Source organism: Dama dama, chromosome 33 (assembly GCF_033118175.1).
Source record: "Dama dama isolate Ldn47 chromosome 33, ASM3311817v1, whole genome shotgun sequence".
In the NCBI taxonomy this organism is placed as follows: Eukaryota; Metazoa; Chordata; class Mammalia; order Artiodactyla; family Cervidae; genus Dama; species Dama dama.
The window spans coordinates 68,091,049-68,113,828 of NC_083713.1; the positions used below are offsets into that span (position 1 = coordinate 68,091,049).

At 36.6% G+C, this 22,780-nt stretch overlaps 1 protein-coding gene across 2 annotated transcripts in view; it reads left to right on the forward strand.

Moving 5' to 3' along the window:
- Positions 1 to 22,780, forward strand: part of DPP10 (dipeptidyl peptidase like 10) — a 714,846-nt gene that overhangs the window by 355,854 nt on the left and 336,212 nt on the right. The gene's annotated exons all lie outside the window — the stretch shown is intronic.

The following is a 22,780-nucleotide window of genomic DNA, read 5'->3' on the forward strand; positions in this document are numbered from 1 at the left end:
CCTCACCATTGATCCTTTCTAGTAAATGAATAAATATTTCTAAGAATATTATTTTTTGAATGAATATTTATTCCAGTGTTTTCTATGTCAGTTTAAACAGAAAAAGGCCAAGTTTTTTAAAAAAGTTAATATAACCAAGATCATCATAACTTTTTCTCTCCCTTTACTTATTCTTCCTGACTTGATTTTGTGATTTTCCAAATCAAGTAGAAGACAGGCTTTGTAAAACTGGTCTTTTGTTGAGGTTGATGTGTTTTACCTCTATAATTTTACATTCTGTCAATATCATTCCTCTTCTGATTCATTGTTTGGCCTAGCAATTACCAAATAACTAAATGTATTTTGTTCTTATAAATGTATATGAACTTTGGGGTAAATTAAGACCTCTCATGCTTAGATTTGCATGGAAACCCACCCCAGTATTCTTACCTGAAGAATCCCCATGGACAGAGGAGCCTGGCAGGCTATAGTCCATGGGGTTGCAAAGAGTCAGACATAACATGACTAAGTGACTAAGCACACAGTCTTAAGGTTAGATTTAGCTGTGATTACCTAATGAGTAAGTGATAGTTAATTAACAGTTTCAAATTCAAAATCTAGCTATCAAGCACCGCTGAAAAATAGTATACAGTTATTTGCTTACTGTTTTAGATAACCAAAGGTTCAATGTATTTCCTATTAGATGTGTTGATATGGTATAAACATAGTACAAGGCCTCAGAAGACCTTCTGTACAAGTTAAAGGAATAAGCAAATTATCACATACTTTTTGTATTTATTCCTGCTGGTACATTTGCAATAAACATTTGTTCTTCATGTTTATAACAGAGTGGCCAGGTGGAAGAGATGAACTAAAACTTTTGTTGTTTGGTGTTTTTATTTAATAAGAGAAAAGTGGTTGTTGAAATCATGGAGTGATTACATATGTATATATCTGTTAGACTAAATTAAACCAAACAGCTCATGTACTTTAGCAAATAGGTTATTAACTAAATAACAATGGCATTTCTATTTTTAAATGAATCAGTTATTTCACAGACATTAGAAGAACAGGTGCTCTGAATGCAATGTGTAATAGTATTAATACTTGTGGAATGCCAAGGAAATATGAAGCATATTGCTCACTTTCTAAAATATGGATTTCCTTGAGGGAGATAATGCTAACCTTCCTGAAAAAGCTTAATAAACTGCATAGAACTGTATCTATTATTTATTTTTCCATTTTTAATTAAGTAATATATTTATTTATTAATTTTGGCTCTGCTGGGTCCTTGCTGCTGCTCACAGGCTTTCTCTAGTTGCAGCGAGCAGAGGCTACTCTCCGTTGCAGGGTATGAGCTTCTCATTGTGGCGGCTTCTCTTCTACCAGAGCGTGGGCTCCAGGGCACGGGGCTTCAGTAGTACCAGCACTCAGGCTCCAGTGCCTGGCCTTAGTGGTTGTGGTTGATACTTGAACTTAGTTTCTCTGTGGCCTGTGGGATCTTCCCAAATGTGGGCTCAAATCCATGTCCCCTGCATTGGCAGGTGGATTCTTAACCACTGGACCACCAGGAAAGTCTCTATTATTTCTTATTTGGGTGGTCCTCTGGGATATTAGAGAAGAGGCTAAGGAATCATTGAGAGATGTTTTAATCAATGGGAAAGAAGGCATCCGTAGGAGATAGGCCAGGCAGTAGAAAGCAGAAATTGGTAATGATGGCTGCTAATGAATGCTGATTAAAGTCAATGCAAGTTAATTTCAATAAGACTAGTTTGGAAAACAAACTTAAATGCATTTTGTATTTTGTTTCCTTTATTATAAAGTAATATTTTTGATGCGGATGGGTATAGGCCTTTAGTGGTCAAGCATTTAAGTTAAGAATAGACTCTTAATACCTGAATATCTGGTGTGTGACTGTCCCATATTGGTCATCCCCATACACAGGTTAATGAGGTCTTCTAGGTAGGAAGGTAGGTAGTTTAGTCACTCATTCATGTCCGACTCTTGCAACCCCATAGACTGTAGCCCAGCAGGCTCCTCTGTCCATGGGATTTCCCAGGCAAGAATACTGACGTGGGTTGCCATTTCCTTCTCCAAACAAGGTCTTCTACTGGTTGCTAATTATCTTTTTTCCCCCCAGCATTTATTCCTTGCTTTATTAGTCTCTTTGGTTCATCAAAAAAGAAACAAAACAAACATTTTTGGTTATTGTTCCCTTTTGCTGTTGGTACTTCATACCAATCCCATCTCATTGTGGTTTTCTCCATGTGCTGATTAATCACATTTTATCTTTATGCTTGTATGTTTAATCTTTTAAAAATCCTTTTGGGGTCTTTTTCTACTCTTCTCTATGTTGGTCATGACTTTTAATTACCACTAAGTAATATTTAACAAATATCTGAATTTACTGATCTTCTAAGATTCATAGGATCCCTAAAGACATTTATCTCACAGCACAGATAATTAAGCAATTTATAAGTCCTGGAGGTGTCAGAATTCAACAGAGGGTGAGGATAAAGACTGGAATGTGGCTTACATTTACAACTAGTTAACTTAGATCTGCAAACAAAAGGTACAAATTACCAAGATTCCAGATAAATTCAAAGGTACTTATTTAATCATTTCCTCCTCCTAACTCCAAGATAACATTATTAAAAACACTTGTGTTTTAAAGTGCATACCAGGCTAAGTTCTAGATATATTTTCTCTCTCAGGCTATTCTCTTGGGAAAAAAATCTATCAGAGCATAAAAATTTTATTCATACTGCAGTTTCTTATTTTTTCATTGAGTGATTTAGTGATACTTTAGTTATAATATAATTAATCGGATTAGATCTCTATAAAAATCTTTGTAATAAAAGTGTACCAAAGCAATTGAAAAAAAATTACTTAAAATGTGAAAGCAGTATAGCCTTTTGTTTAATAAGATATATTTTTCAAAAATGTGACTGTCAGTTATTTTAAAAATTAAGATAACACCATATTGTCAGTTCCCTTATATATATTTTAAATATGAATATGATTATCTGTGTAATCATATAAAGCAGACACTATGATTAACAATAATATTGACCGCGACTGTCAAAATAAAACAAAAGCAAATAATTTTCATGAAATAATTGTCTTAAGGCATTCTTTTGTTTTGAAGATAGGTGGATTTGTAATGAAAGAAGAAATTAAAGGGTATATAGCTTTTTGAAAAGGAGTTATGTGAAAGAAGTGATTTAGCCCCCAAACTGCTCTTAATCATTTCTAAGTGTTTGGAAATGTTATCTCATAAACCCAGGACTATTTCAAACAATGCTAATTCACAGTGTCATAATTATGAAAATGTTTTATACTTATGAAAGCTGTATTCTTTCCATTGTTAATAATTTGAATATTACCAGTGGTCTTGGCAGAAAACACCAGTATTCATAAATAGTTCTATCAAGTTTTTGTTTGACATTAGAAAGGAATTGGAAACATGATTCCAAACCGTATGCTTAAACATTATTAAGATTTCTTTTTTTAAAGAGAGAGCTTATGTACTAATATTAGAAGAGACACGGAATATCTGTAAGATATCTATAAGCTTTTAAAAATATGCTATTAAAATAGCCTAAAGCAGAGAGGGGACATTCATATATTTTAATGATTCCAAGGAATGTTACCTGCACATGTTTTGGTCCAACCTCAGCCTGCAGCAGCTTGAAGCAGGATTTGGTTTCCTGGCCAGAGATTGAAGTCTGACTATGGCAGTGAGCGTCCTGAATCCTAGCCACTAGACTGCCAGGGACAAGTGATCACTGACAAGGCCCGGGCCCACTGCTGTGTAGAATTGAATTTTCACATAGAGATGGAAAGCAGTGAAACAAGTAAAGTGTGTATTAGAGGAAAAGAGTATATGTGGATAGACACAGGTGGAGGCTCAGAGAGAGTCATACCCTTGTGGTAGTTTGAATCACTTCAGTTCAGTTCAGTGCAGTCACTCAGTCATGTCTGCTCTTTGCTACCCCATGGAAAGCAGCAAGCCAGGCTTCCCAGTCTATCATCAACTCCGGGAGCTTATTCAAACTCATGTCCATCGCATCGGTGATGCCATCCAACCATCTCATCCTCTGTCGTCCCCTTCTCCTTCTGCCTTCAATCTTTCCCAACATTTGCATCTTTTCAAATGAGTCAGTTCTTTGCAAAAGGTGGCCAAAGTATTGGAGTTTCAGCTTCAGCATCAGTCCTTCCAATGAACACCCAGGACTGATCTCCTTTAGGATGGACTGGCTGGATCTCCTTGCAGCCCAAGGGACTCTCAAGAGTCTTCTCCAACACCACAGTTCAAAATCATCAATTCTTTGGTACTCAGCTTTCTTTATACTCTCACATCCATACATGACTACTGGAAAAATCATAGCTTTGACTAGACGGATCTTTGTTGGCAAAGTAATGTCTCTGCTTTTTAATATGCTATCTTGGTTTGTCATAGCTTTTCTTATAAAGAGCAAGCATCTTTTAATTTCAAGGCTGCAGTTACTATCCGCAGTGATTTTGGAACCCAAAAAAATAAAGTCTTTTTCCATTGTTTCCTCATCTATTTGCCATGAAGTGATTAGACCGGATGTCATGATCTTAGTTTTCTGAATGTTGAGCTTTAAGCCAACTTTTTCACTCTCCTCTTTCACTTTCACCAAGAGGCTCTTTAGTTCTTTGCTTTCTGCCATAAGAGTGGTGTCATCTGCATATCTGAGGTCATTGATATTTCTCCCAGTAATCTTGATTCCAACTTGTGCTTCATCCAGCCCAGCATTTCTCATGATGTACTCTGCTTATAAATTAAATAAGCAGGGAGACAACACACAGCCATGATGTACTCCTTTCCCGATTTGGACCCAGTTTGTTTTTCTGTGTCCAATTCTAACTGTTGCTTCTTGACCTGCACACAGATTTCTCAGGAGGCAGGTCAGGTGGTCATATTCCCATCTCTTTAAGAATTTTCCAGTTTGTTGTGATCCAAACAGTCAAAGGCTTTGGTGGTCAATAAAGCAGAAGTAGATATTTTTCTGGAAGTCTCTTGCTTTTTCGATGAATCACTTACACGGGTCATTTCTTCCAGGTTACCTTTGGCCAGTTATCTTGCTCTGCCTGGCTCTGACTCTGTATTTGGTTGATCCGAGGGTCCTCCCATGTGTGTGTACATTTCCCCACCAAGATGGACACAGGCTAAAAGTCCATCACTTCCTATGGGGTGGCACCCCCTCCATTATGGTTCTGCAAGGAGCTGTTCTATACATATATGTAGTCAGGAATGTCTCTGACTTTGAAAATGAGGAATATGTCATCCTTTATCTCTTATCTGGGCTGGGCTTAGCCTCTCCTCCCTCCTGCTATTTTGGAGTATCTGTCCACAGGGGAGAAACTCTGGCTGCTCAGCCTGGGGCCCATCTATCTCCTGCCTCACAACTGTTTATTTACAGGTCATTATGAAATAGATTTGACTAGAACCAAGAGATAGATTTTTGGACTTATCATGCATAGAGATAGCATCAGTTGATTTGCATACCATTGTAGTATTTTTGTTTAATATTCACTTATTCTGCCACTGAGCATTTTGAGTGGGGGATAGATACAAATCTTATTACTACCAAGAAATTAAGGAACTTATTTTCTATCCATGATAGAGTAGTTTTCTATCCATGATTGGAAAAAAAAATACAATGTTACAAGCAAATAGTTGTTGGATAAAGGTAACCAAAATGTCACCTCTTAAGATTTGAAGTAAAGTAAAGTTTTCAGAAACTTCTGACCAGCCAGATGGTTTCACATACTGGATATAATCATGAAAAACTTATTTGTTAAAAGTCTAGCCTCAGGTAAGGCATACAAAGATGGCAGAGTAGGAAAACCCTGAGTTCACCTTCTCTCATGGGCATATCAAAGTTACAACTGTGTATTGAACAAGCATTGATGAGAGAGACCAGAATCTACTAGAAAAGATATTCCACAAGTAAGGATATAAAGAAGGAACCACAAGACAGGTAGGAGGGGCAGAGATACAGTGTATATTCCAGACCCATTCCTCCAGGAGAGTGATCCACAAATGGGAGAATAATTACAAATGCAGAGATTCTTCCCAAAGAGCAAGGAATCTGAGTCCCACACTGGGCTCCCCAGCCTGGCGGTACTAGAGCAAGAAGTGGAGCCACCAAAATGTATAGCTTTATTTATACATTTATACAAAACATATGTGTGTAAGTCAGAGGGGCTTACTTTAGGAGATCCAGAGGACTGTGGAGCATAAGGATTTCACTCATAAAGCGCATACAAAGACACAATCTCACACTTTGTGGGACCCAGGACAGAAGCAGTAGTTTGAGGGGATCCTAGGCCAGACCTATCTGCTGATCTTTTGAGAGTCTCCTGGAGAGGCCGGAGGTAACCGGAACTCACCCTGAGGATGCAGGTACTGGCAACAGCCATTTTGGGGAGCTCCTCTGCCAGGTGGAGACTGATGCTATCAAAGGACATTTTGGAATCTTCCCTCTAGCTTATTAAAACAAGACCCTGGCTTGCCCCCACCTACCAGCCTGTCTATACTAGTACTGGAACCCCTCAGGCCAAGCAACCAGCTGGGCAAGGAGGCAGTCCCACATACCAGCAGGCAGGCTGCCTTAAGGCTCCTTGAGCCCATACCCGCCCTGGACATGACCCTGTCCACCATAGGGCCCATGAAGAATACTCATTCTACAGTACACAGGTACTAGATCAAGGACCCCCAGGAGGGCCCTGCAGCCAGAGGCCATGGGACACTGCTTTATCCATCAGTGGACAGGAATGGTCCCTAGAACCTCCTGGGCCTTGGGCCCTCCCAGTAGGTGGCCGGTTCTAGCTTTGTGATCAGCCTCATTCACCAGCAGTTCAACACCAACACCCTAGGATCCAGCTCAGCCTGCCAGCAGATGGCACTAGCCCTAGGACCTGGCTTTACCCATGATGGGTGAGCACTTTGTACTCCTCTGCCAGCTGCCCCACTCTCCAGTGATCAGTACCAGCTTTGGGATACCCTAGAACCTGTAGCCAGTCATGTAAGGAACAAGCCCAAACCACCAGCAGGCCAACACTAAATCCAAGAAAGCCAAAAGCCCAAAAGTCATCCACCTAGAACCTAGCACTGCCCCAGAGCGTGCCAGCACTAGCCCTGGAGTTCCACTGCCAGCCGCCTTGTGACTGGGCCCCACAGCGGCTGTCAGCCGTTTTGTATAAGACGGTGCCTGGCAGCCAATCACACCAGAGGCTAGCACACTTACCATACTGCCTAAAGTAAGCCACCATGAGAGAAGGACCCGCATAGCGCACATAGGGGCCCCCCAAGAGCATAGCGCTCTGATGACCAGAGGGGACTGTGCTGCTGAGATGCAAGATGTCTACCTCCTACAGAGGACCACTTCCAAGGTCACTTTTCCAACTTTCCAAAGTCAGGAAACCTAACCAACATACTAGAAAGAGAAACAGCAAAGTAGGCAAAGCAAAGTAACAGAGGAACATGTTCTAAACAAAAGAAGATAGAACCCCAGAAGAACTGAGTGAAGTGGATAGAGATATATAATCTAACAGATAAAGAGTTCAAAGTAATTATAGTAAAGATAACACACTTGAGAGAAGAATTGATGAAGAATGAAAAGTTAGACGTTTTACTAGTGTAAGAAAGTACTGGATTGGCCAGAAAGTTTGGTTTTTTTAGAAAGATTTTACCGGAAAACAACTAACAAACTTTCTGGGTAATCCAATACAAAGAAGAACCAAATAGAGATGAAGAATACAGTACTGAAAAAAATACACTAAAAGGAATAAACCATAGGATAAGTGATGCAGAGGAACAGATCAACAAGTGGGAAGACCGAGTAGTGGAAACCACTAAGGATGAAAAGAAAAAAGAAAAAAAAAAAAAAGATAAATAAGGATAGCTTAAGAGGCCTCTGGTACAATGTTAAGCATAGTACCATTGATGTTATAGGGGTCCTACAGAAGTAGAAATAGAGAAAGGGTCAAAGGACATGTTTGAGAACATGATAGCTTAAAACTTCCCTAACCTAAGAAAGGAATCAGACACCCACATCCAGGAAACACAGAGTCTCAAACAGGATCAACCCAAAGAGAACCACATTAAGACGCACTGAAATTAAAATGGTGAAGTTAAAGAGAAGAATATTAAAAACAGCAGAGGTAAAGAACAAGTTACATGCATGGCAGCTCTTATTAGGCTATTAGCTATTTCAGCAGAAACTCTGCAGGTCGGAAGGGCGGTGGCAGAATATATTTAAAGTAATAAAAGTGAAAAATCTACAACCAAGGAAACTACCCAGCCACAGTTTCATTCAAACTTGGAGAGATCAAAAGTTTTAGACAGCAGAAGTTAGAACTATAGCATCACCAAGCCAGCTTTACAAAAAGTGTTAATGAGACTAAGTGAAAAAGAAAAGGTCCCAATGAGAAACATGAACATTATGAAAGGAAAAACCTCCTTGGTAAAGACAAATATACAGTAAATATATTTTGGGTATTAATTCCTATCAGTCATGTCATTTGCAAATATTTTCACCCATTCAGTAGATTGCCTTTTCATTTTATCAGTGCTTTTATTTGCTGTGTGAAAGCTTTTTAAGTTTAATTAGGTCCCATTTGTTTATTTTTGCTTTTGTTTCCTTTGCCTGAGGAGACAGATTCCCCCCAAAAAATATTGCTATAATTTCTCTCAAAGAAATTATATATCTGCCTGTATTTTCTTGCAGGTGGTTATGGGTCTTGCATTGAGGTCTTTAATCCATCTTGAATTTATTTTTGTATATGGTGTGAGGAAATATTCTAATTTCATTCTTTCATATGTAGCTGTTCAGTTTTCCCAACACCACTTATTGAAAAAGCTGTCTTTTCTCCGTTGCATATTCTTACCTCCTTTGTTATCGATTAATTAACCGTAAGCTTGTGGGTTTCTTTCTGGGCTCTGTATTCCATTCCATGGATGTGTATGTCAACTTTTGTGCCAGCATATGTTATTTTCATTACTATAGCTTTGTAGTATAGTCTGGAATCAGGGAACCTGATTATTGCAGCTTTGTATTTTTTTCTCAAGATTGCTTTGGCAATTTGAGGTCTTTTGTATTTCCATATAAATTATAGGGTTATATGTTTTAGTTCTGTGAGAAATGTCATAGATATTCTGATAGGGATTACATTAAATCTGTAAATTGTTTTGGGTAGTATGGGAATTTTAACAAGATTGCTTCTGATCCTTGAACATTGGATATTTTTCCATTTCTTTGTATCATTTTCAGTTTTCTTCATCAGTATTTTATACTTTTCACAGTATAGGTCTTTCAACTCCTTGGTTAAGTTTTTTCCTCAGCATTGTATTCTTTTTGATGTGATTTTAAATGGGATTGTTTTCTTGCTTTCTGTTTCTGATAGTTCATATTCATGTTTAGAAAAACCACAGATTTCTGTATCTTATTCTTATATCCTGCAGCCTTACTGAATTTATTTACTCGCTCTAAATTTTTTTAGTGAATATTTCAGGGTTTTCTATATACAGGCTCATGCCATCTGCAAATAGTGACAGTTTTATTCCTTCCATTCCAGTTTGGGTACTTTTTCTTGCCTGATTGCTGTGGCTAGGACTTCCAATACTATGTTAATTAGAAGTGGTGAGTGTTGGCGTCCTTATTTTATTCCTGATTTTAGAGGAAAAGTTTTCAAATTTTCACTGTTAAGTATGATGTTGGCTGTGGGTTTGTCATAAATGTCCTTTTTTATGTTGAGATATGTTCCATTTGGACTTCTCAGGTGGAGCCAATGGTAAAGTATCTGCCTGCCAATAGGAGACTAAAAGATGTCAGTTTAACCCCTAGGTTGGGAATATCCCTTGGAGAAGGGCATGGCAACCCCCTCCAGTGTTCTTGCCTAGAGAATCCCATGGATGGAGGAGCCTGGCAGGCTGCAGTTCATAGGGTTCGCGAAGAGTCTGAAGTAACAGGCATGACTGAGGCAAGTGCGCACACAAGCACCCATGTTCCATCTGCATATTCTGTTCTTACCAAGAGTAATAGCAAATACAAAGGCAGTTTATATAGATAATCTTACATCTTATATACACTTATATATATACACTACATATAATGTATCTATATACATACACATATATACATACATATAGTGTATATATATACACTATATACACTGTATATATATACACACACATATATAGTGTGTATATATATACATACACATATATACATATATATACATACATATAGTGTATATACACTATACACTATATATATATACACTAAATATATACACTTATATATTTAGTAAAAAAAACAAAAGCAAACAAATTCACATTGTAAGTTCTATTTGTTAGGAACAAAGCATTTATTTTTACACTCTCTCATTTAGTCTAATATTGTTTTTACAGTTATATGGCTTTCTTCTTATTCTTTGTCTCATAATTTGTATGTGTTCATTAAATATTAACAATTTATGTTTTATAAAATTAGTATAATTAAGAATATATTACTTTTTGTCTTCCTCATTGACATTTTTCAGATGACATAGTGAAAACATGGTTGGAAAATATATGCAATCTATTAGCTTATCCAATAAGACAGTCACTAGCCACATATGACTATTTAAAATCTAGTACAATTAAAAAGTGTATTTTTTAGTTACAGCAGTCACATTTCAAACGTTCAATATCCAAGTATAACCAGTGGCTACCAGTTTGGATAATGCTCATATGGAGCCTTTCCATTATCATAGAAAGTTCTGGTGTTATTGGTTTGTTCAGTTGCTCAGTTGTGTGGACTACAGCACGCCAGGCTTCTCTGTCCTTCACAATCTCCTGGAGCTTGCTGAAATTCATGTCCATTAAGTCGGTGATGCCATTGAACCATCTAGCCCTCTGTCATCCCCCTCCTCGCCTGCCTTCAATCTTTCCCAGCATCTAGGTCTTTTCTAATGAATCGGCTCTTCATATCAGGTGGCCAAAGTATTGGCTTCAACTTCAGCATCAGTCCTTCCAATGAATATTCAGGATTGATTTCCTTTAGGATTGACTGACTTGATCTCCTTGCATTCCAAGGGACTCTCAAGAGTCTTCTCCAACACCACAGTTCAAAAGCATCAATTCTTCAGCACTCGGCCTTCTTTGTAGTTCAACTCTCACATCCATACATGACCACTGGAAAAATCACAGCATTGACTAGATGGACCTTTGTTGGCAAAGTAATGTCTCTGCTTTTTAATATGCTGTCTAGGTTTGTCATAACTTTTCTTCCAAAGAGCAAGCCTCTTTTAATTTCATGACTGCAGTAACCATCTGCAGTGATTCTGGAGCCCAAGAAAATAGTCTGTCACTGTTTCCATTGTTTCCCCATCTATTTGCAATGAAGTGATGGGACCGAACGCCATGATCTTCGTTTTTTGAATGTTGAGCTTTAAACCAGCTTTTTCACTCTCCTCTTTTACCTCAAGGTGCTCTTTAGTTCCTCTTCACATTCTGCCATAAGGGGTGGTATCATCTGCATATCTGAGGTTATTAATATTTCTCCCTGCAGTCTTGATTCCAGCTTGTGCTTCATCCAGCCTGGCATTTCACATGATGTACTCTGCATATGAGTTATAAGCAGGATGACAATGCAGGCTTTATGTACTCCTTTCCTGATTTGGAACCAGTCTTTTGCCCTATGTCTGGTTCTAACTGTTGCTTCTTGACCTGCATACAGGTTTCACAGGAGGAAGGTAAGGTGGTCTGGTATTCCCATACTTAATAATGATAAAATTTCCCCTCATTATTACTTTTTTAGGGTAGCAATGTACATATTTGTTCAGTTCAGTTCAGTCTCTCAGTCATGTTCTACTCTGCAATCCCATGGACTGCAGCACGCCAGGCTTCCCTGTCCATCACCAACATCCAGGGCTTGCTCAAGCTCTTATCCATTGAATCGATGATGCCATCCAAGATATTTACACCCATCATAAATTTCCCCAGAAATCTATGATCTATACATAAACAATATATCTCAATTATTTATATATTTATGTGTGTAAGTATTTATTTCCACAGCATGGATGGTCTACCTTTTTCATCCACTTAATAGTATAAATTGAAGATCTTTTTGTATGATGCCTTTTGTTTTTCTCTGATATGATTTCGTGAATTCAAAGAATTCTCTTGCATAATGTACTGCCATATATTCATTTCCTATTATATTCCTGTAAATATACTTGGCAATCATTTTTGAAATATATTTGTAGGCTAAATTCATAGCAGTACCATATCTGGGTAAAAAGAAAAGTTCATTTGAAATTTAATAGACAGTATCAAATTGCATTAAGCAAGTCCAACAATGTTGTATGATACCGCCTGTTAATCTACTCTGGCCATCACTAAGTATTGCCAACATGTTAATCATTATCACTTTGGCTGATGAAAAATAGTAATTAATTTTATATTGATTTGCAATTATTTAATTATTAGTGAGATTGAGCATTATTTTGTCATATGTGCATTGACAAGCGATTCATTTTGTCTATGATTTCCTTTTCATAGGCCTTTAAAATTGGGATTTACAAGTGACACCCATGTGGCAAAATTTTATCTTTACATATTTCTACTTACCTTGAATCATACTAGAATGATTCATTCACCACCATCTAGAAAGTTCAGTGAAAGTTTTTTTGTATTATATAGGTCTTATTCAGTTCAATTCAGTTCAGTGGCTCAGTCATGTCCAACTTTTTGTGACCCCATGGACTGCACCATGCCAGGCTTCCCCGTCCATCACCAGCTCCTGGAGCTTACTCAAACTCGTGTCCATCGAGTTGGTGATACCATCTAACCATCTCATCCTCTGCTGTCCTCTTCTCCTCTTGCCTTCAATCTTTCCCAGCATCAGAGTCTTTTCCAAGGACCTGTATCTGTTATTAACTGGTGGAAGAAGGAATGAATCATGAGTGTTAGTGAAGGAGGGACAATGGGAGGATTAGCGAGTAAATGCCTATAATGACCTCATTTAACTTTAAATATTTATTTAACAAAACAATCATCTGCTCTATAAAGTGTTAGAAGTATATCCCTTAATTTTTCTCTCAGTTGTCAAAGTGAAATAAAATTAATACTAAAAAAAAGAAATAGGCAAACTGAACACATTCTTCATGCTTTGAGCTTAATGTAACCCTGAAAATGTGTTAAAAAAAAAGATTGATCTTTGCATTCTATACATTTTGTTAAAAATATTTGAAGCTATTAATAAACATTTCTGATAAAGGGGACAATGCAAGAAATAACTTATGGCTTTTGTCATTAAAATGCAAAATTAGTAAATGACAATTCATTTTTATATCTATGCTTACATTTTTTTGGTGCATGCCTAATAGCTTCTAGGCATAGTTGAGGAAACCCAGAAGTGTTTCCAATTGTGACTATTGGATGATAATAGAAAAATTGTTTCTTATTTTAAACCTTGGGATTTAGGCTCAAGACATTGAGCAGGAGGCAGCCTCTGATTGTTCCTTATTGTCATTCCATTGGATTTGATTTGATTACAGGAGGTTTTTCTTTCCCCAAGTAAGCAGAAAGTTCTGTGTCACCATGGAAGTAAATCTGAAATTATTCTTTTCTTTTACTATTGTCCTTTGATTTGGCAGATTAGGGCCATTTATAATATATCTGCTTATTAAATGGATACTGAAAAAACAGAAGGAAGTGGAGAATCAACTTAATATGATTCCAGAGCAGGAGGAGAAATAGTACATCTGTTAATATACTCAAGAAATACTTTGTTGAAAACTGAAAACCTGAATCTTGTTACTGTTTGGTTTTTCAAATGAGTTTCATATTCAGATTCTTCCTCCTAATTGTCATATTCTATAGTTTTTGTTGTTTGTATCCTGTATCTATTATAATCTGTGAAGATCATTAGTTAGTTGAAAAATATTAGTGTGTAATATACCAACTCTTCCTATTTAATTGAAAAAATAAACTAAAGATATAAAAACACATTTCACAAAAGAAACACAGAAACTCATATCACTGATAAATAAATAAATGCTTAACGTAATTTACAAACACAAAAAGGATGGTCAACAAAGAGATAGTATTCTGCACCTATTCTGCAAAGTTTAACTCTGACATCACCAAGAATTGAAAAGAATGTGGAAAACAGGGCCTCTTAAACATTGCTGACAGGAGGGTAATTTGTGCTTTTACTTTGGGTAACAGTTTGTCATTTTGTGTGAAGTAAAACATTCCCACACCCTACAACCCACAAATTTCTCACTTTCTATTAATAGGCATTTCTAATAGAGTGAAAAATAAAGAATAACTTTCAGTTTTGGACCATTAAAATGAAAGTTAATGAACAAATGACACTCAACTTTTCAACTAATTCCCTCTGGAAAATATTTTTATATCCTTGGGTTTTTGTTTAATGTCTAACTCAGTTTGGTTACATATATGTTTGCCTAAATGACACATTTTTTTAGCCTTAGTTGGTTTTGAACTTTTAATAGAGGTATCAGACGGTCCATGATATTATGCCTCCTACTTAAATGTCCTCAGCATTCTGTTACAGATTCATGCATATTTACATTTAGTTGTAGTTCACTGACTTTTATATGCTATTCTATTATTTTATGTTATTTTCATGTTGTTATCTGGTTTGTCATTATTTCTGTAGATTACAACATATTTGTTGTGTATCTGATATTTAAGTTTAACTGGGCATCCTGTTTTTACAGGTTAAATCTCTTATGATCAACACTTAGTTAAGTGAAAGTGAAAGTCGCTCAATGTGTCCGAATCTTTGTGACCCCCTGGACTATACAGTCCATGAAATTCTCCAGGCCAGAATACTGGGGTGGGTAAACTCTCCCTTCTCCAAGGGTTCTTCCTAACCCAGGGATCAAACTCAGGTCTGACAGAAAAATTATTAGTCTAATTCTGTGCATTGAAAGTCTACTAAGATGAAAACAGCAAATAAATGTTATACTATTTATATATTATGATTTTATCAAAGATAGAAAATTATAGAAAGTAGATATCAAACTTGATATTATTGAAGAATATACCAGAATACATTAAATCTCAACAAATAATTTTCTTTTTCATTACTAACTTAGGTTCTCTTATTTTCTTTGAAATTACTTATGGCAATGCTAAACTAATGATGTCATACCAACTTATGATCATATCTCAAGAAAATTTAATCTTTGCAGCATTAGTATTGTCCTATTTTTTCCTCACATTTAAAGATTTAGCCAGGTTAATATTTTTATGAAGCAATATTGGTCTTTATATTTTCTTTTAAAAAATGTAAAAATTGCAAAGTTCTTGGTAACCATACTCTGGCCTATGCCAGATATGAAATCATATCACTGACAAAAATACTTGAAATGTCTATATCATATTTTAAAATATTAACTCTTAACTAGAGTTTTCTCTCTAATATTTACCTAATGGAATATTAGCAAAAAATTGTACTTAAGTAATTTGCTACTGGAGGAGTCTAATCAACCTATCTCATAAACATTATATTGAATAAATCATATTAGGCCATGATTAGGAAAACTTATCCAGAAATCCTAATGTGATATGTTATTAGGATTCCATAACTTTTCTTTCTATCTACTGTATTCTTTAATACATTACAATTAGTATGTTATATTCTTTGCCTGAATGTAATAGCACCCATTTAAAAAATATGTTTGAAATATTGTGATTAGGAAACATTAAGACAAGAAGAATCAGAGTAGCACAGCTGACTTCAGAGAAATAATTTGCATAATTTTGTAATTTATAGTATCTCTATACTTTCTCCAGCTTAAACTTTCCTAATTTATTGTATTCTTGAGTGGAGGAATACTGACATTCTTCTCAAAGTCACCTAGTTGTCCATGTTTTAAGTTATTAATAGAACTCAGAGACCATTAGTTGTCACCTTCTATTAAAGATTAAAAATTGCTTTTTAAATGTTTGAGTGTATGGAATATGATCCAAGTCAATAGAGTATTAATTGGCTGTTCATGTTTATTGAGCAATAAAGAAATATGTGAGCCATTCTACAAGAGCTAGTAAGTAGTGATTTAATAGTCTTAAGAGCTACCTACTGGTGCCATGGCATTTTCTGCATTGAGTATTTTAATAAACTATTCTAGTACCTATAAAATGCAAGTTTCCAAGAAAAAAAGAGTGACCGTATTTTGTGTTTATACAAGATGAATGTCCTAGGTATCACAAAGAAATATATTTCAAACATTCTTCTAAGTAAATGGGTAGCTAAGAAAAGACAACATTAAAAAATACAATAATGGTCTGATTTTTAGAATCTTTGCATATAAGCACAGTTGTGGTGGTAACAAACAATCATGTTTTTATTTAGATCTGCAAGATAGAAGGTAATCTCTTTGCCTCTTCTTTGTTCCTTTTATTTGAAGTTAGGCAGAGAAAGAGAGCCCATCTTTGGTATCACATAATAGACTGCAATTTGGTTTGTATTCTTTTCTGCCTTCTCTCAATCCTCTTTCCCTTTTTATCAATGACATAGTAACCATTTCTCTCCTGCCATTCACTTAAGTTCAACTGGCTTTTTGAAATCTTTCCTTATGCTCATTTCACAATCACTTATAGACTACATTGCAAAAGAAGCATTTTCAAAGCATTTGTATATGTAATGTGGAATAAGAGATGACTTTTCAAAGCATTTTTGTCAGTTATCAAAATTATCAGCTTAAAATGAAGTTAGATAATGAGGGACATTATAGCCAAATAATTTAACCTAAGGGGCGTTTGTGTTTATGTGTGTGTAGTCATTTTGGTTGGATGAAGTGAAGAGAGCAGAAAATAAAAAAAGACCACATGGTTCTCAGAGACCTGTTTTCTTATATTCATCATTCTATATTTGTTGAAAATGTACTCTCTTACACTCTAAGACTTAGTGGATTCTCCAGCTCAAGTTTTTAGATCAGTATTTTTGCTATTGTTAAATAGAAATGCCTATGCATATATTCAGACTTCCCAGGTGGCACTGTTGGTTTCAGAACCCACTTGTCAATGAAGGAGAGACGTAAGAGACACAGGTTTGATCCCTGGGTCGGAAAAATCCCCCGAAGGAGGGCCTGGCAACCCACTCCAGTGTTGTTGCCTGGAGAATCCCATGGACAGAGAAGCCTGGCAGGCTACAGTCTATAGGGTCACAAAAAGTCGGACACTACTGAAGCAACTTAGCACATAACATATACATATATATATATATGTATATATGTGTACATATATATGTTTATATGTGTGGATATATGTGTATATATGTACATATATCTCACCAGCATGTTACAAGATCTAGAATAATATTCACTATTCACCTAAACTGTACAGTTCTTATGCATCTGACATTTCTCAATTTTAAAGTACCCAAGTTTTCTTACCAACTTTTGTTTTATTTTTAATTCAGTCTCTGATTCCTCTCCTCTTGCTCAATCTTTTCTCATCCTTAAGTCATACAAATGCATATTTTATATTTTCTGGCACTTCTGACATTTAAGTTTGTGTTTAATGATTTCTTGCCATGCTATTCAATATCTGACAACTTGGAGTACCATCATTATCTATTTCTACCTCCAGTTATAATGTTTCTGACAAGAATGAATCATTGCAATGGAGCCTCTTAATGGGGGCATTACTGTGGCAATAGATGTAAATTGAGATTCCAAACAACCCAGAAGAGCAATCAGAAACAGTGATCAATGATGAGATGGACTGCACATGTAATTATATACATTGACTCAGATGAACCACTTGTGCTGAAAAGGACAGAAAAGGCTTAAAGGGAGAGAATTAGAATGATCTGTGAGAGAAATACAACTCAAATAAGGAGCAGGGAGAGGTGAGGCTGTTACAGCAGGTAGGACAGACTGAACAATAATACAATGATAAAGAAAACACATTCAAAGAATAAAGGTAATAGTAAACATTACTCAAAATAACTGTACTGTTTCTGATCCACCCATGGTAGAACATGTTGTTTGAGAATTTTTTCCTTTTATTTAGGAATTAATATTGCATTGGATGTAACCTTTTATGTAATACTCCATAAAGTCCCACATATTTCATTTAAATTTCAGACTTCTGCACAAAAATCTTAAACATCCCCTATTAGGTGTCCACAGGGATTATAATCACAGCATTATCTAAAATTGATATGTCTAAAATTTTCCTCAAAATATGCCTGTTTTTTGCTTTTCCCCAACTGAGGTTGCAGTAGCAACATTAACCCATGGATTAAAAATGTGAAAACCCATATTTGTTTTGTACAGTTTCTTTTCTTGGTTTTCAAATATAGTCATTAAATTATTTTGTTTTTATCAACCATCTCCCTTGCATATGTCCCCTCCTTTCTATGCCCTTGGCTCTTCCTAAACTTCTTGACAATTGCTCATCTGGATGACAATGAGAACCTCTTACCAGATCTAATTGACCTCAAGATATCATTAGAACCAACTCACTTTCTTTTCCACCCAGTTGTCAGAGGAATTATTCTAAATTCAAATCTGACTTTATTGCTTCCTTGGCTTTAAATTTCACCATTCATGAAAACAGTAATTAGCTCTGCCATGTTCATGTTGGTAATAATACATGCATAACATTAGCACTAATCCATGGGGCTGGCCACACCTCTTTTAAAACTTTGTGTATATTTTTGAAGATTATTCTCATACTGCAATATGCAGTTTCATATAACTGGAAAACACTGGATCATGCAGTTTTCACTGACTTTACCACCAAGTATACGAAGTATATACCATTCTTTTCTGTAACTCTCCCAGCATTGTCCCCCCAGCCCCTGCCTCACCTTATCATTATTATTGCTTTACCAAAATTTAGCAAACTAGCAGCCCCTAGGCAGAACCGGGTAGCCGTATGTATTTCAAAATACTGGGCTGTAATTTTTAAATCATGGCTGTAAATTATATTAGAACTACTGTATAGAATTTCTTAAATGATACTGGTTATTTGAAACCAAGGGGCTACTGCCCCTTTAGATAACCTAGTCCAGGGGCTACTTGCCCACTAGTCCATTTGGCCTCGGTGTACTCAGACATCCCTTTTCTATCACGACACACCCAGTCTTTTAAGTCATTTGGATTTTGGATTCCTGCTCTATCATGGAAAAACACAGTTCTTGTCTTATCCTGCCCAGTGTGAGATGGGAAAATTTCTAATGACTTTGTTTTTCAACTTTGTAGCACCTTCAGTGTTTACCATGATGCTCATCTTATTCTGAACTTTCAGTAAGTTAGCTTTGGTACAGTTGAATGATATACAGAATGAGGTACTACAGAATCGTCCCAGGCTGCCTGAAACCATGCATTGGTTTCTCAACTTGATCAGATGTCTTGTTTTCATTGTTGTTAAGTTGACAACTGGCATATCTGTTTTTCTGTTTCTCTCACCTGGCATGGCTTTAACTGAATGTTCCTAGATGGCAGAGTTCATGCATTTTAATGCTCTTTGTTCAAAAATGCATTAGTAAGCATCACTGCTGAATAATACCAATAAGCACATGTAGAAAATATTTCTGCATCCTTTTATTGCAGTAGTGATGAAGTGATTAAATGTATAGTTAACAAAATAGCATTATTGGCAATAATAAACTCCCCAAAATGCTAATTTGAGGCCTTATCAAGTTGAGAGTCAACTGGAACTATATTAATATCTGTAATTAGGTTCAATGTACACCAAGGGGTCTCTGGGGTCTGCTACAAAGAATTAATCTCCCAGATGCAACAGATGATAACATAAATGGCTTATGCTAAGAGGGATTTTCCTGAGATCCCCATGTCCCTTGGCTAAGCAGCAAGAATGTCTGTCTTATATGTGTATCATCAGCAAGTCTTTTGCAGCACCACCTGTGCACAGCTCTCTAAATTTAGAGAAGTTTCTACAGCTTGGGTCTCTGAAAAGGTATTTGGAATGTTTCCCAGGTTGTATGCTGCATAAACTTGGAGGCAGTATAGTGATAATTAATAAAGTGCCAGACTAGATAATTGTAGGAACTGTAAAAGATACTAAAATGTTGTTACCAGAGGCTCAGATGCACCTGTGAACGTGTGAAGTTAATTTGTGTGAGCAACATCATGTGAGAGTGGATGGGGACAAGGGAGGTGAGATTTTCTTTAATTCAGACTTCAGACAGTGTAGCTCTCTAAAAAAAGAGAGAGAAAGGAGGAACGAGGGAAAGAAGGAGGAAGGAAGGAAAGAAGGAAAAAAGGGAGAGAGGGAGGGGTGAAGGAAGGGAGGGAAGGAGGGTGAGAGAAAGGAAAGAAAGAAGGAATGAAAACAAAAAAGAGCCTCCTGTTGGTGCAGGGCTTGTGGAAGGGGTTCCTCCTTCATTCTTTCATGGTGTATACTTCTCTGCGACCTTAACAAAGGTTTAAGAATTGTTATTATTAGAATTTTCTTATTCCCATTGGACTGGAATGATGGGTATTGCCCTTTATCCAGTTTTTAAATAACAATGAACCTCCTCATCTGTGTAACAATGCACCTCCTAATACTGCATTCTCTGTGTGCAGAGTTCTCTCTGTGACTCTGAATTCCATACAGGCTAATATCCATCGTTTCTATATGCACTAAGTTAGTGAAAAAATTAGAATGAGAATACCTACCTTACAGCTTTATCATGGGAGGAGTGTTGAGAACTACAGAGTTCAAAGCAATTTCAGAGCTTATAATATGATACCTGATAGCTCTACTAACTGTGATGGTAGCTCCACTGTTGTGATTGTAGTTTGTTGTTATTTTCATTGTTATTGAAATGGATTTTTGAAAAAATGAAAAGCAAATTTCTTCAGATGAGTTATTACCAATGATTATTCTGTCCTTCTTGTAAAGTGGATGGTATAAGATGGATGAATATAAGCAACGCCTCTTCTACATTAACATTACCATGTAAAAGTATTTTCTCCCAGAGCACTCCATTCTCTTGCATATCTAGCTAAGAAATGAAAAAAAAACCATGTTATTTCAACAATTCTTTGGGTGTGTGTGTAAGGGGGTGCTTCCCCATGGCTCAGCAGCTAAAGAATCAGCCTGCCGTGCAGGAGACCAAGGAGATATGGGCTGGATCTCTGGGATAGGAAGATCCCCTGGAGGAGGAAATGGCAACCCACTCTAGTATTCTTGCCTGGAGAATCCCATGGACAGAGGAGCCTGGCGGCTGCAGTCCAAAGTGTTGCGGAGTCAGACCCCACTGAGTGGCTAAGCACAGCACAGACTTACAATCCAATTCTTTCTGATGCTAATTACCCAGAATTAGTGAGAAACCCACAGGCTAAAGACAGTGACTACCCCCAATTTGATAATTTGATAGAATGATACAGAAAGAGCATAGTTATGATCACTTGTTTGTTATAAAGAATACAAATGAAAAGCCAGATGAAGAGGTAAATAGGGTAAATGAAGAAGGGTCCTAAGCACAGTCTCTGTCTCAGAGTTGAGACACTCCCTCTCCTGCTACTGTTTATCATCAAGGAAGCGTCTACAAATCTCATCTTTCAGAGGCTTTCAGTGAGATTTTGTTAGCTAGGACTGGTTGGTTACATTGCTGGCAACGTGATTAAACTTCATCTCCAGTGCCACCCCCCTCCCTGACCTCCAAGTAGGGTTCAAAGTGCTACCCCTCTAATCAGGTGGGTGGTTCTTCTGGTCCCCATCCAGAAGCTATCTAGTCACCCTCCCCTCACCCCTACATCTGGAGTCATCTCATTAACTTCTATCATATATGGTCAAAGTGGGCTAGTTATCAATAACAAAAGACCTATCACTCAAGAAATTCCAAGAATTTTACTGTTTAAATCATTTTTAAGAGATTTCAATTATTTGTTTATCTGGTGGTGCTGCAGGCTATGTGGGTTCTTAGTTTTCCAAAGAGATTGAACCCATGCCCACTGCAGAGGAAACCTGGAGTGTCAACTACTGGACCACCAGGGAAGTCTCCCAAGCATTTTAGAAGCTCTGTGTCAGGAGCCAAGAAAAAAGGCCAAATATATATTTCTATTATACCACAGACAGTTTGCCAAATATTGGTTAGTCTGAGTTTCCTATCCTTTCCAATATGTTTGAAAATTTATAAATACTAAAACCTTGACTTCATCCTTTTTTTTTTTTTTTGAAGAAATGTTGTGGAAACTGCCCTGTATACAATTATTTATAATGTATTTCTCTGCAAAAACCATTAAAAATTAGTTTGCTTAAAATCCATATATAGTTTATTTTTTGTATTTGTATTTTGTAGGCTTTTGATGCATCAACTCAATTTCCTGGCCTTCTCTAGATTTGAAGTTACATATAAACTCTACTTCAAATAAATCAATTCTCCACTCTCTATGTATTTATCCTTCATCTTATTTTCAATTCTTTTCAACATCAGATCTATTCAATGGTAAAATGAAGGACTCAAAATAGAACATCTGTAGCATAGTTGTTTATATACGATATAAACACATTTCAAGTTTGTATGTACTTGAAAGTGAAAGTCACTCAGTCATGTCCAACTCTGTGACTCCATGGACTGTAGCCCGCCCGGCTCCTCTGTCCATGGAATTCTCCAGACAAGAACACTGGAGTGGGTAGCCATTCCCTTCTTCAAGGGATCTTCCCAATCCAGGGATTGAACCCAGGTCTCCCACATCTAGGAGGATTCTTTACCATCTAAGCCACCAGGGAAGCTGTATATGCCATATATATATATATATATATATATATATGTATATGTAT